This window comes from Myotis nattereri (genome assembly GCF_964212035.1).
Source record: "Myotis nattereri genome assembly, chromosome: Y".
Taxonomy (NCBI): domain Eukaryota; kingdom Metazoa; phylum Chordata; class Mammalia; order Chiroptera; family Vespertilionidae; genus Myotis; species Myotis nattereri.
The window spans coordinates 29815110-29829156 of record NC_138094.1 but is presented as its reverse complement, the minus strand read 5'-3'; the positions used below and the strand labels follow the sequence as shown (position 1 = coordinate 29829156).

At 46.4% G+C, this 14047-nt stretch overlaps 1 pseudogene across 1 annotated transcript in view; it reads right to left on the bottom strand.

Moving 5' to 3' along the window:
* The window catches only part of LOC308512409 (centriole and centriolar satellite protein OFD1-like), a 134084-nt pseudogene extending 127308 nt beyond the window's left edge, over nt 1–6776 (bottom strand). The window contains exon 1 of the transcript in view: nt 6734–6776. The product of the transcript in view is annotated as a centriole and centriolar satellite protein OFD1-like (transcript). The remainder of the gene's footprint in view (nt 1–6733) is intronic.
* Between the last annotated feature and the right edge of the window lie 7271 nt (nt 6777–14047).

The following is a 14047-nucleotide window of genomic DNA, read 5'->3' as shown; positions in this document are numbered from 1 at the left end:
TTGTCACCTTTTATTTGTAGGATAATGTTTATGTATTTTCTCTAAAAAATGAGCACAAGCAGTTTGCTAGTTATCACATATTCGAAACAATTTTTGAATTTTTTTGACAGTAAAAGGTACTATAATTTCTTCTGGATCTAAACCACATAATGGTCTTAATCTTAATCTCCCCTTGTAAATAATTTGGCAAATTGTTTGAATATAAGTCTGTTTTATTTTGCTGTGATTTATGAGGCAAGAAAATCTATTCAATAACATTACTATCTTGAAGAAGTAACCCTGTATGAGAATGCTCAGTGTGGAAACTAATAATTTAAAATTGTCTATGGAGAGAAGTCTATTTAATTGTGTTTGTTGTATATGCTGTTCTATCCAAGTTAATTATTTTTCTGCATCAGGGATTAAAACATGTGGGCTATTTAATTCAGGTGGCCCCTTTAGGATTTGAAATAAATTAGTCAATTGATAAGTAGGTATATCAAGACTGGGTCTCAACTAATTAATGTCTCCTAATAACTTTTGAAAATCGTTTAGAGTCTCTAAACTGCCTCTTCTAATTTGAACCTTCTGTGGAATAATGGAGACATCTGTTAATTTTTGCCCAAGATATTTCCATGGCTCCTGCCATTGTTTCTTTTCTGGGGCTACTTCTAATCTATAGTCTTAGAATTTTTCAAGGAGGTATTGGTAAATCTCCTGTAATTGTGATTGAATTTCAGAAGCTATTAAAATATCATGTATATAATGATAAATTAGAGTATTAGGAAATCTTTTTTTGACTATTTCTAAAGGCTGATGCACATATGCCTTTCATATAGTAGGACTGTTGAACATTTCTTGTGGTAAGACTTTCTATTGATACCGTTGAGTGGGTTGAGCTTGATTTAAAGCCGGGACAGTAAATGCAGATTTCTCATAGTCTTGAGGTTGTAAAGAAATAGTGAAGAAATAATCTTCATGACTCTTCCTGAGAGAGAGCCTTTCTAATTGCAATTGTTAATCTTTTTTTAAAAAATATATTTTATTGATTTTTTACAGAGAGGGAGGGAGAGGGATAGAGTGCTAGAAACATTGATGAGAGAGAAACATCGATCAGCTGCCTCCTGCACATCTACTGGGGATGTGCCCGCAACCCTGGTACATGCCCTTGACCGGAATCGAACTTGGGACCTTTCAGTCCGCAGGCCGACGCTCTATCCACTGAGCCAAACCGGTTTCAGCTGCTATTGTTAATCTTGACAGAAAGTCAGTGTAAGGCTCCCCTGCTTGTTGAGTAATTTTAGTAAAAGCAGAAGATGCCTTTCCAGGTGTATCCACTCTCTGCCAAGCTCTTAAACAACATAATTTATCTGAGTGATATGCAAATCTGAAAAAGGTGCCTGTGCTTGCAATCGCCCATCCTGTCCAGACCCAGTTAATTCCTGAAATGTTTGTCCTGGAGGCTGTTTTGCTGCATTTTCTCTAGCCATAACGTCAGCTTCCTCTCTCCACCATGTTTTAAATTGTAAATATATTCCTGGATCCAGTACAGTTTAGGTCAAAGCTTCCAAATCGAGGGGAATTAGCAAAAATTCTGAGGCATAACTAGTAAGTAATCCCGTCACAAACGGGGAATGCATGCCATAAGAATTAATTGCCTCTTTTAAGCTTTTGAGAGGTTTAAACTCATGAGGACTGAGGACTATGAGCCACATTAGCATAACCATTTGGATATTGGGGATATTATTGCAGATCCTGTGGCATTGGCTGCCGCTGTATCAGAAATGCAAGGAAATCATTATCTCTTCTCTCCATGTGGGAGAAACAATCTCATCTCCAGGTTCTGAATCAAATAATATTTTGTTTATTTCAGTAGGCAAGGGCAGCTGGAATTGCCTATGTGCCCCTGTGGAATAATGTGGTGGGTCTGGAAGAGGAGCCGAGGGAGTTACTCCGGGCTCCTCTGACAGTGGCTGTTGAACTGGAAAAGCATTTTTGATTAATTCCTGTAACTTATTAGTGGGTTTAACATGAGGCGGTGGGATACCACATATTAAAGCCTTCGTATGAGTCAGCAAATCTTTTAAGAACTCTTGTTTGTCATCCCTTGTTTTGATTTTCTTTTTTAATCTCGTTTGTTCGCTACCACTTGAATCAGTGCTACTAGTTTCACTTTCTGACAAATCCTGGATGTCCTCTTTATCAGTCTCTTCTATATCTTCATATCCCTTCAACTTCCGTTCAAAATCTTTCCTTTTTTGGTCCGTATTATTTCCAGGAGGCAAAGAAGGCATGTCTTTATCAGTTTCACAAGCAGAGTAAGAACGAGAGCTAGTAACTTTAATTGGAGTAGCCTTATAATCTGCTTTTGACTGCAAAGATTTAAGAGCCATAGTAATCAAAGTACACAAGGACCAAACTTCCTGTCCTATAGGATCTCCATTCTGATGAGCGTGATGTAGCGCATGAACCTTTAGATTTAACTGATTTCTGCCTGTCAGCTCAAACCAATAACAATGCCTTTTTATTTCTCTAGCTAATTTCCTAAAAGTGTCTTGAGACACACTAACCCCAGTGCTTTTAAGCACTGAACGCAGCAGAGTCATATATTGACTCTCTGCCGTTGGGGAGTTCCCCAATGCGCTGCCTGGCTTGCCGAAAGTTTTGCGTATACCATTGCAGACTTTTTGCCTTTCAGTCCTGTGCGTTCCCAGTACTTACCTTAAGGTCCCTATTTGGGCGCCAAGAGTTGAGGGATGTTTACTGAACCAAAGACGCAGAGGTAAGATGAGCACTCAGGATGATTGACGCCAGACAGAGGGCTACAGCTCGCTCAGGCATGCAGCAAACCTTGCACTCTCACCATCGTTTTTATTGGGGTTTGGTACAAGGTCATGTGTCAGCAGTGAATCAATTAAATCTTGTTTTGTGCCCTGACTGGTTTGGCTCAGTGGATAGAGCTTCAGCCTGCGGACCCAAGAGTCCCAGGTTAGATTCCGGTCAAGGGCATGTGCCCTGGTTGCGGGCACATCCCCAATAGGGAATGTGCAGGAGGCAGCTAATCGATGTTTCTCTCTCATCGATCTATCTCTCTCCCTTCCTCTCTGTAAAAAATCAATAAAAAATAAAATAAAAAAATAAATCTTGTTTTGTTCTATATTACTAGAGGCACGGTGCACGAAATTCGTGCACTTAGCGGGGGAAGTCCTCAGCCTGGCCTGTGCCCTCTCGCAGTCCAGGAGCCCTGAGTGGATGTCCAACTGATGGGTTAGGCCCACTCCCCATGTGAGAGGCTCCTGCCACCACCGCTGCACTTGGCAGCAATGAGCCGGGCTCAGGGCTTCTGGCTGAGTGGCATTCCCCCTGTGGAAGCGCACTGACCACCAGGGGAAGCTCCTGAATTGGGTTTCTGCCCCCTGGTGGTCAGTGAATAGCATAGCAATCGGTCGTTCTGCTTCTTGTCTATTTGCATATTAGCCTTTTATTATATAGGATTACTATAGCATATTGAAGACAACTTGCAGCTGTGCCCTCCCTTTCTGTTTTACACCTACAACTATTTAATCTGAGCCTTTCTCAGGGACGTAAATGTTCTTGGAACTCAAGATTGTGTGTAATGTTGACCCAGCGTGACTCGCTTGCAGTTCTCGCTGTGCTCCTGATAGAACATTCGCTTCTTCTTGGCAGGACATCAGATCCTTGTTTACAAATGTCCAGCTACACAGGTTGTCCAGTTTGTTGGAGTAGAGTTGTTTGTTGTAATTTTTTACAATCCTTTGTATATCTGTGGGGTCATTTGTTACTTCACCTCTTTCATTTATAATTTTGTTTATTTGGGTCATCTCTTTTTGTTTTTGTTGAGCCTGGCTAGCAGTTCATGATTGTTGGTATCCTTTCAAAGAACCAGCTCCTGGTTTCATTGATATTTTATATTTTTTTGGTCTCTTTGTTGTTCCTTTCTGCTCTGATCTTTATTATCTACTACCTTCTGAGTACTTTGGGCATTTCTTGTTGCTTTCTTTCTAATTGATTAAGTTGCAAGGTTAGATACTTCATTACCATTTTTTTTTTGTTTTTGGAGGTAGGCCTGTAGAGCTATGAACTTGCCTCTCAGGGCTGCTTTCATTGTATCCCATAGATTTTAGGATTGTGTGTTTTAATTGTCACTTGTTTCCAGGATGCTTTTCATTTCTTCTTTGATCTCTTTGATAACCCAACCATTGTTTAATAGCATGCTATTTAGCCTCCAAGTGTTTGATTTTTTCATTGTTTTTATTGCAGTGGATTTCTAGTTTTATGCCATTGTGACCTGAGAAGATGCTTATTATGATTTCTATGCTCTTGAATTTGAAGAGATGTTGCGTGTCCTAATCTGTAGTCTGTGTTTGAAAAGATCCCATGTGCACTGGAGAAGAATGTATATCCAGTAGCTTTGGGATGAAATGTTCTGAAGGTGTCAAGTCCATCTGAACTGGAGAGTCATTTAGGATTGCTGTTTCTTTGGAGTTTTTTTTGTTTAGAGGATTTATCCAGTGGTGTCAATGGGGTATTAAAATCCCCAACTATGACTATATTGCTATCTGTCCCTTAATACCTTCCAGAAGTGTGTATTTTATGTATTTGGGTGCTTCTGTATTGGGTGCATATATGTTTATCAGAGTTATATCTTCTTGTTGAATTTCCCCCTTTAGTATTATGTAGTGGCCTTCCTTGTCTCTTGTTATGGCCTTCACTTTGAGTTCTATTTTGTCAGATATAAGTATTGCCATCCCAGCTTCTTTCTCATTTCCATTTACCTGAAACACTTTTATTTTCCATCCCTTCACTATCAGTCTGTGTGAATCCTTAGCTCTGAGGTGGGTCTCTTACAGACTCCAAATATATGGATCATGTTTTCTTATCCATTCACCTACCTTATGTCTTTTGATTGAAGCATTTAATCCCTTTGCATTTAATGTTGTTATTGATATGTACTTGTTTGTCATCATTTTTATTCTTATATATTTGTTTCATCTTGCCTTTGTTTCTTCTTTTTACAGCAGTCCTTTTAGCATTTCTTGCATTGCTGGCTTGGTGTTAATAAACTCTCTTAGCCCTTTTTTGTCTGTGAATGTCCAGATTCCATCTTCAATTTTGAATGGTAGACTTGCTGGGTATGTATTCAGTCCCTTGTTTCACATCACTTTGTATATTTTATTCCATCCCCTTCTGGCCTGGTGTGTTTCTGTTGAGAAATCAGTTGATATTCTAATGGGAGATCCCTTGTAGGTAACTTTCTCTGTCTCTCTCTAATGGCCTTTATGATTCTTAGTTTGGCATTGATGTTTAATTATGATGGGTCTTAGTGTTGGTCTTTTTGGGTTCATCTTGTTTGGGACCCTGTGTGGTTCTTGCACTTGCATAGTTATTTTCTGGCCAATATCCGTGAAGTTTTTGTCATTATCTCTTCCAACATGTTTTCTATTCCTTGCTTCACTTCTTCTCCTTCTGATATGCCTATGATGCAGATGTTGTTTTGTTGGGTGTTGTCACAAAGCTCCCATAGGCACTCCTCTTGCATTTTAAACTTTCTTCATCTGACACGTTAGTTGCCTCCATTTCATTTAACTCCTTTTCCGTAGTTTTCACTTTATTCATTCCTTTGGGGATTGCTTTTCTGTCTCCCTATGTTTTGTTGTAATATTGGTATTGTATCTGCGAGCTAGATTCAACTGCTTTGCTACGCAGGTTCTTTTGGGGGTGTTTCTAATGGTGTGATCTCTCAGGTCTTCTGGGATAGGTCATCTAGTGGAGCTCCCTACTTGAGCTATTTGGGTTCTCTTGAGGTAGTTGGGTCTTGACTGTTAGTGTCTTATTTGTGGATGAAGTGTTATCACGGGTTAGCAATGTGACTGACCCCAGCATTGTTTTGCAAGGTGTTTTGGATGTGATTATTGTTCCGGCTCTGGTGGAAAAGGTTTTCTGAGGTCTCACTGGTATGTGCTCACTGTTTGTTCCCAAAGACCATTGCCTGGGATTAAGGAGTCTTGGGGCCTGCGGCTCAGGAACTGTGACTTTAGCTGGTGTGGTGTGACCGTCGCTGGATTAGCATTACTCTGAAACTCACTATGAGGTCCCAGGCCTATGAGTGTGCGGAGGCGGGTATCTCGTAGTTTGTGGTTGAGGCAGTGGGATTCTGGCCAGTGTGATTTCCCTCTGAATCACAAAGGGGTTTAGGATCCAGCAGCAGACTGTCCAGAGGTAGGTAACCCGGGGTGTGTGGGGGGGAGGGGTGGTGCCCTGCATCCTACTGAGGGAGCCATGCACCCTCAGTTGGAAAGGCATATGCCCAGTGATAGCACCAGGAGCTGTCTGCAAGTGGTGTGTGCTTGTGGGGCCTACACACTGGATCAGAGTGATTGTGCTGTGCCTCTGGCCCGTGTAGGGAGAAGTCCCATTTTCTGCTTTGGGGGATGAGCATCCATAATTGGAATTGGATGCCCAGTGCCTGCTTACAAAGGTACCCAAGTATCGTCTACTGGGGCAGTGGGCTCAGGGGGCCCTTGTGCTGGAGCAGCGCTACTGTGGGGACTGGATGCCAGCATGTTGTGCCTTGCAGCAGGCTCAGGGGACTTGCGTGCTGGATCAGTGCAATGCAGTGACCAGAGGTCTGCAGATGGAAAGGAGGAAGTCCGACTATCTTCTGCTGGGCCATTCAGCACTTGGTTGGATACTAGTGTGCTCAGTGGCAGGTCACAGAGGCCCTGAGAGTTACCTGCTGGTGCAGTGGCCTCAGGGGGCCTGCGTGCTAAAACCATGCGACCATGGTGTATGTTGTTTGGCAGTCGGGATGGGGGAAGTCCACATTTCTACTGCTGGGGCTGTGCAGCCTTGTTTGGATATGAGCACGCCCAGCTGGGGCTCGAAGTGGCATCAGGAGCTGCCGTTAGGGGCAGCAGTCTCAGTAGCCCTGTGTGCTGAAAAGACGCAACTGCGGTGTCCAGAAGTCAGCTATAGGAAGGGGTATATCCCAGTTTTTGCTGCCTTGTGGTCTTGGTTGAAATTGTGCGTGCCCAGCAGGGGCTCACAGAGTCACCCAGGAAATGTCTGTTGGGGTGGTTGGGCTCAGGAGGCCTGGACACTGGAAAGGTGCAACTGTGGTGTCCAGAGTTCTGCAGCTGTTGGGTGGGAAGACTCAGTTTTTGCTGCGGTGTCCGTGGTTGGATATGCACGTCCAGTGGCGGCTAACAGGGGCAACTGAGGTACATTTGTCAGTGCGGCGCACTGACGCAAACTGAAAGGCCCTGGCTCTGAAGCCGCACGACTGAGGTGTCTGTGGGCAGGTATCCAGGGAGAGGGAATTTAGAATTTCTACTGCTGGAGCAGTGCGCCCTTGTTTGGCTAAGAGTGTGCCCAGCAGGTGCTCTCAGCAGCACCCAGAAGAGGCCTGTGGAGGGTGGGCTCAGAAGGCCTGCGCTCAGGCAAAGCGCAACTGTGGTGTCCAGATATCTGCTGCTGGGGTGGGGCGATGTCTCACATACTGTTCTGGGAGGCCAGTACCTTTGGAGGTGGAGGTCCTAGGGTCTACTGGTCTTTGGGTGGGGCAGCAGGATTTGGGCTGGCATGGCTGCCAGGTTGCGGGCAGTGTTTAAGGCCTGTGTTGGCAGTGGTGTTTATGAGTTCCTACAAGAGGCTGCTCCTCACTTCCAGATGGTGTGGAATGTCCACGGAGGTGGTAGGTGCTCCCTGTCCAGGAGAACTGGTTCTGCCAGGCTCTGATACTCCTGCCATATTTAACTGTCCCTGACTCACACACAGACACACGCACACACACACACACACACACACACACACACACACACACATCCACACACTCTCCTTTCCCCTTTCACTCACATCACCTTTTCCCCTCTGTCCTGCCAGCCGCCACCTTCTCAAGTAATCTGGGTTTCTTTTCTTTTCATCCATTTGACAGAGAGAGAGGAGTGGGGGAGAGACAGGAGAGAAATACTGTTGACTCCTGTACGTGCCCCGACCCTGTGCCCTTCCACTAGTAGGACGATGCCCAACCAGCGAGGGCACATCTCCAGTTTTCAGATTCCTCCACGGTGTTCTAAAAGATTTTCCCAGGAGCCCATGGCTTCCTACGTACATGCGTTAACATGGTGTTTCCTTATTTGGGGACCATTTGGTTCTTACTCTGACCTGGGTTGACACAGGTGACTGAGACCATGGACCACCAGGGCAACCAAGTACTGGCGGGCGTGAGGCCATTCTGAGCTGAGCCAGCATGGAAGGAAGACATCTTCAGGTGTGCTGGTTACGGGAGCCTCCTTGAGTGTCTAGAGAAGCCCTGCACCTCTTCCATTCTCATCATTAGGGAAAGAGGTGGGATCTGCATCCTCAGGCTCCTCCTGGGGGAGCAGAAACAGGAGCAGCCGTTGTATTATCAGGTCATGTCCTCCAAAACTCATTTGTTCTCCTGTGTTTTCATGGGGTAAAAGAGAGCGAGCGTGAGACAAGAAGCTGTAGTGTGTTAGGGACCCCTTGTTCAGCAACTCTGCTCGGAGCAGGGCTGGCATGAGAGCCCACAGACTGACTTAACTGGTGTTTGGTGACAGGTAAGTTTTGGTCTCTTCCCCTGAGCTTGCACCACTGAGGGTAAGGGATGGTTCTTGAAACAAAGTAACAGTAGTGCACCACCTGTCCCCTGGCTACAGCCCAAGGAGGTCAGGGAGGCCTGGGAGCTACAGAATGGGGATGGAGAGACCTCGCCCTCATGCATTGGGAGTATCAGGCCTCACACAGATGCTGCTGGTACTAAGGTCACCTGGTGGTAACCCCTCGTGTTACTAGTGTCTCAGCCACATTGAGAGTGGCTATTTAAGGACATACTGGTCACAGGACCCTGAGAGGAGAGATCAAGGCCATGACTCCAGAGTAGTTTGGGCTCGGAGAATTGTCAGCCCTGGGCTGCCGGAAGGTGCCCTCCTTAGTATGATCCACCTGTGCAGAGGATGAGGCGGCGGGGCATAGCGGAGCTCAGGCCAAGAGGGAGACACCCTGGAGCTATGCCTCCTGTGGCCCCAGCGCTGAGCTGGGTCCCCCACCCCTTTCTTTCCCTCTACCTCAGCTGTTGGAGGGGCCTCCATGCACAACTGCTACCCAGATCTTGTGGGTGGCACCCCATCAGTAAATTTACATACTCTCAGGTCATTCCTAGTGCTCCCTGAGAATATCAAACCATCACCTACCCTATCCTCCTGAAGACCTGACTGGGTCCCTACACCATGGCTGAGCACAGACCTGCTGAGCACCTGGATTGTGGCAGGTGATTGTCACCTAAATGGGTACTCCTGCTCTCTGCCCATGACCCTGATTGTGTCCACCGCTGCCACACAGAGAGTGGCATGTTTCCATTCACTGGTGACTTCTCTAGGCATACTCCCATCAGGCTGGCCCAGGTGATGGCCATGGGAGCCGTACATCAGGAACCAGGGCCTTGTTCTTTTGTCACCGTCCCATGACTCACTCAGAGATACGAGTGCAGGCGACTGATTCAGGCCTCAGTTACTGCACATGGAGAAGGTAGTCAGTTGATGGCCCCGGCCAAGGTCCCTTGTCTGGAGAGAGAAGTAATGAGACTTGGAAAGTGAAATGCTTCCATAATTTCTTAAATTCTGCCAAACATGAGGAATTACTTTTACTCATCATCGTGACTCAGAACCCAGCTTCTGGTTCACAACGGCCAGCTCCCAGAGAAGTGTAAATGAGCAACATGGTTGTGACCAAAAAAAAGGATGGAGAGGTCCCAGGGTAAGCCATGAGGCCAAAGAGCTTCACACTAAAGGAACTCTCCCAGAGACATGTGCCCACGTAGGCAGCAGGAAGGAATGGGACCTTGGAAGCTTATCCAAACCTAGAAAGAATGTGACAGTTGACCAGGGCATGGAAAAAACTCTCACTCTGTGTGGAAAGTTGTATGAGCAGAAGACCCGCAAGCCATGTTTAAACTACTCAGGAAATAGTTTGCAAAGCGCATGTCAGTTTTTAATTCTCAAATATTTAAAATCACAGGGTGCTAAGTAGTGATTTTAAAACTTTATTTATTTGCATGTATGGTATGTTTCTAACAGAGTTTTTAATGTTGTTATAAAAATTTGTAATGGCCATTGAAAAATGACAACTTTTCCTATGGTTATTAGGATTGCTGGGCAGGTTATACCTGGAGGTACCATTCTGTGAGGCATGCTCTACAGGGCAAAGCAAGACCAGCCTGTGATTTACACATTTTCCCGCCCAGTTGTTTTGTTTTTTCATTTCTCTACTCAGACAAGTGAGGGTTCGTGCCTCAGAGATTCTCTGAGGAAGACCGTGACATTCTCATGAAGTGTCCCTGCAGGTCACCCGGAATAGCAGTGAATGCACCTTAGGCACTCAGTGACTGTTCTTGAGTAAATCATGTATTGAAGAGAGAGAGGAGAGGAGTCTGTCTTTGGCGGGCGAGGATCGGCCGACCCGTGGACATCCCTGAGAACATGTCCACTCTGTGCCAGTGCCTCCTGCCAGCCCTCCTACAGCGTCCTTGGCATTCAATGGCTAGACCCAGGCATGTCCTGGACGTGAGGCATGCTCTCCTTGGGGAGCAAGAAAGAGAGGCAATCCTTTGTTTAGGTCTAGATGTCATTGGGTCTGAAGTGAAACCAGGTATTGTTGGGCACAGGCAGGTCAGGTAGTGCCAGCAGAGACTTGTGAGTTTGAAAAAGGCACAGAGGACAAAATAGGTCAGTGTAGGAAGAGGTCTGACTGCAGAGGGAAAGAAGCCAGCTGGAAGGGTATCTGCTCAAAGGCTGGGTGAAGAGATTGGACGATGGGAAGGCCCATGCATGAGGACTGGTCCCCAGGGCCTCTGAAGGCCCACAGAGGCAGGGCTTGCTGTGGAACCCAGGAAGGGCATCGTCCTGCCTCTTTGGTGCCTCTTTGGATCCAGAAAGGCAGCTGGGATGTTGATTTTCCTTCTATACACTGTAGCTTGTCATGTTCTCCAAAACAGCTCAGAAGAATTGGGGAGAACTCCTGATTTCTGTTGTCAGTGGGTGTCCCCAGCATCAGGTTCCTGATGGGCTGACTGACATTCCAGGGATGCATAAAGAGGGTCCCAGACTTGGAGCACATTCTAAGGACCCCCTTTCTTAAAAAGAGGTCACAAGGGCAGATGACCTGGGATCACAGTAGCAATTTTTTGACTGGAGAAGGCGGTTGCACAGGATGGCCCTTCTCATGGGCTCAGAGGCTACTGTGTCCTGTACATAAGTGAGTGCCATGATGAGAGCAGGTGGCAGGTGACCAGGATGTGGTGAAAACATCCCCCAAATTCATGTGTGGGTGCTGGGAGTCGGCGGAGCCTGTCCAATACTGGGCATGAAGTTCTCCTGCCCCCAGTGCCACAGCACATGCCCTGGGAAAGCAGGCTCCGTATGGGGGGGGTGGTGGATAGAGGAGTATTTCTTGCTCATGAAGAAGGCATGTTCGCTCACACTTTGTTTCTAGGTCATTCTAAGTGGTCCCTCCTGCCTCCTTGTATCTCCTGGACACTGGAATCTCATAGAAGCTGCCTGAGCTTGGGCTCCTCCAATTTCCCAGTTTCTGCCTGGTGCATGTAATGTTTGTGTTAAAGAGAAAATCTCACCCCAGGTGGCACCACTCCGGCTTTAAGCCCATGATACCAAGTCTAGACTCAACTGCTGACCTCATTACAGTTTGAACCACTTCCAGAAACCTCATCAGCCAGTCTGGAATTTTCAGGTCAACACCACTGTGGTAATCTGTCACGTGGTCCCTCTGCCTGGAATATGAAAGTTGTTTGGGCATCACAATGCAGGGGGTACAGAAGAGCCTACAGAAAAGTTGCTCCTCTCTGCCTCTGTCTCTCTCTCTCTTGCCTCCCCCCCGCCCCCCCCCCCCCCCCGCCCTCTGGCTCTCTCTCTGTCTGTGTCTCCCTGGATTTCAAAAGATCCAATGTGTGACTCAGTACAGCATGGGGATATCCCAAACTATGGCAGATCCTTACATGCCAAGTACAGCTTCAAATCTTCTGAAGGGGAAGGTGTATCAGTGCACTGTGCTTAATCCTGAGAGAGGACATTTTCCCTCACAATCTGAGTGAGAGTTGTAGGCCTGGGCCCAGAAGGAGCTTTCTGAAGCCAAATTTGCATGGATTGTTCCCTGGGGTTGAGAAAACATTAGTTATTTATACAGACTTTGGCAGTCATGTTTAGGGCCCCGGCCCCTGGAACTTGGCTGGGAATAACCTGTTGCCTGTGAAAGGTTGGGATGTAGAATAGGATTCCTGAGCTAAAATGAATGCCCTTTGTAGTAGCTCCTTGGTAAGGATACACAGGTATTTTGGCCCACATTTATTTTTTACTGTGCCTCCAAGATTCCAAAGAGCCCACGACTCTCAGCCCTCAATGGCTTTCAGAATTGTATAAGTCACATCCCAGGTTCAGCTGCCACACCCCTCCTCTGGCCTTACCACAACCCACATTTTCACATTTAATTTTCTCAAGCCAGGTTGCTGAGCTGATCTGGTTCTTCTGAGAGGAAATGCCCTTTACCTCCACAGAGGAAGGGTGACAGAATCTCCTGCCTATACGCCCCGTCAGCTTGGGTTTAAGGGATCCACCCAGTTTCCTACTTCACCACTAGCCTTTTAAGTTCTCAAGTTGATGCAGTCAGTGTCTTTGAGTTTCCCCAATGTTCACCTTGTCCTGGGTAATTCCCTTTGTCCCATTCCAAACGTGCAGCCCCTCCCTTCTCCTGATCAATCCCTAGATGTGATTTTGGCCTGACCTCCTCTCGGGAAGGCTTGCTCCTCAAAATCTGGAAGACCAGCTGTCCCTCTGTTCCCCTTTGAATGGGTACGGGATTTGCAATTGTAGGTAACATCAAGTCTCAGGGGCTGTTTGGTACTCAATACAGTTGCATTGAAATTCTTTCGCTCTTCAGATGATACACTGTCTCCCTAAAGGTGTGTTAACGGGAACATTAGGGAATTTTGATGTGGCACCAACACCCACATCAAGTCTACTTCCAGGCTGGTTTCCTTTTCTTTTCCTTTCATGAATGGACCTAGGGTTCAGTTGGAGGTGTGGAGAGTGCAAAACCCCATCAGGATTAAATGCCTGGAGATCCAGGGCTAAGGTTTTGCTCTCAGGTGGAAGTAGCCATTTCAGCTAGGACCTCAGAAGGAAGGTGTGGTCAGACGGGGCATAATGGCTTCTGAGGAGGCAGAGGAGGAAACAGAATCTAGAGCGTGAGAGTCGATGTCCAGCTCTGAGCACAGGGCTCCCTGCACCATGCTGCTCTGGTGAGTCAGGAGCCTAAGGCGGTCCCCAACGACCTGTAGGCCAAGAACCCAGAGATTTGTCCTTTCTTCCATACAAATGAGCAGACTTTGCCTTTGCCTCTGGATGCAGGTTTGCCTTATTCTAAAATATTTTGATTTCTGTTTTGGCATTTGCCATTCATAGAGGTTCAAAGGGTAAGTTTTTGCTGTGTCTGAAAGTCAAGTATTGCTAAGGAACCTATTGTAGGCCAAAGTGGCAAAATCCTTTTTGTAGTTTTTAGCGGCTGGGCTGTCTGTGTGAAAACAGGTCTTAATGAAAGTCTTTCATAACAGCCAATTGATGTTTAGAAAGAGAGGAAGGGAGTGGGCGGAGAGAGAGAGAGAAACATTGATGTGAGAAACATCCATCAGCTGGCTCCTGCCCACCCCCTACGGGGGTTAGGAATGGAGCCCTCAAGAGACCTTTGGCGGGCACGGGAGGAGGCTCAAGGCACTGAGCAACACTGACCAGGGCTTGCAGCCTCTCATTGAGAGGAGCCTTAGTGGTGACATGTGAGCCATCTGTTGTCATGGATAAAGTGGTCATTCTAATATTCAGAGAAGGGACACACAGTAAAATGTACATGTTGGAATTAATCGTTATTTTTCTCACCTCCAGCTCCCCCTTGCTTCAGGAAACGTTTGTGCTGCTTTTATATTCCTCATTTAAAAGCCTCAATGGTACCCATTGTGTGGGTGTTC